The sequence below is a fragment of the Solanum lycopersicum genome, chromosome 12, assembly GCF_036512215.1.
Source record: "Solanum lycopersicum chromosome 12, SLM_r2.1".
Lineage (NCBI taxonomy): Eukaryota > Viridiplantae > Streptophyta > Magnoliopsida > Solanales > Solanaceae > Solanum > Solanum lycopersicum.
The window spans coordinates 44,085,936-44,087,351 of record NC_090811.1 but is presented as its reverse complement, the minus strand read 5'-3'; positions in this window follow the sequence as shown (position 1 = coordinate 44,087,351).

Genomic DNA, 1,416 nt, shown 5'->3' with positions numbered 1-1,416 from the left:
TGCGCAACCTGTGACGGGCCGTCGTGCCTGCGACGGTCCGTCCTGCAGGTCGTTGCAAGGGTCAGAGAGTCAATTTCCACTGAACAATCTATGACAGTCCGTCACGCCTGTGACGGTCCGTCCTGCCATTCCGTCATGAAGTTCAGAGAGTCGATTTTCAGTACCCAATTTTAGATTTTCTAAGTGTTTTGAAATGAGACCCTGCGACGGTCCGTCGTGCCCATGACGGTCCGTCGTGGGGTCCGTCGCTTCTACCAGTTTTTCCAGAATTGGAGTCTGTTGCTCCAAACGACTAAACAGGTCGTTACAGGTTATGAACTATTTAAGGAATCCTCATCACATGATCCTTTAATGCCAAGTAATCTATGTGAACCAAGGCTAGCACCAAGTGACTATGTTATGGGAAGTAGCTCGACTTGAGAATGAGACTAGAGTACAATCTACCTCTACTTGAGAATGAGACTAGATGCATAAAAGCCCTTCATATTCCTTAGCCATTTTCCTACGGGAGATGTGTCCTAGTCGTACCCTTTGCAAGTAGAACACCCTCATCAGAATAGGTTCGAACTCCGATTCCACATTTATCTATCATGTTCTATGTTGGTTATTGCCTATTCTCTTCTCGTGGGACACTACCTAGCATTAGAGAACTTCTAGAAAGTTTAGCTAGTGGTATGGGACGCTAACTAGACATTGCTTTGAAGCTGTTAGTTAGAGTCCCTAGGTCTTGTCCTAGAAAATTACTTTAATGTCCCTTATGTGAAGTATGAGTCTTAAATGAACTAATGAATGTAATGACTTTAAGTTAAGAAAGTATGTTGAATGAAGTAGCACATACCTAGAATAATTAAGGGTTGTTTAGTTAAGGCATGAAGGATGCATAGGAATGGTCACTTCCTATCTTCCGTAGATAATTCTTAAGAATAACTCTAACTAGGGAAGATGTTTATTATGTGGACATGTCAAAGCTTCAGAAGTCGTAAGGATTATTTAGGTAGTCTTGAAGAGGTCAATCTGGATGTTATCTTCTTGACCTACTTAACAAAGTCTTTTGATAGCCTTTGATGAGGAAATGTCATACAATCTTTGTGTTGTTGCATTAAGTTAGCATGCTTCTATCTTAGGTATTCTATATGATCTCTTATACGTGTGTGTAAGGGACTGTATGGGTTGTCACTTCAGAAACAACTCAAGTGAGACTTAGAAGTACCATTTCGTAGGAGACTTTCATGTTCTTATGTTGATTTCTTATAATTGTGTATGTGACTGATTATAAGTAATCTTGAGGATCAATTATGCATTCCTGGAGAGGTTGTATGGGTAGTCTCTCTTTGTGTTGCTTAAGTGAGTCTAAGGATAGCATTATGTGAGATAATTACATGTTACACAATGTTCAAAGTTAAGTGAAGTGAATTC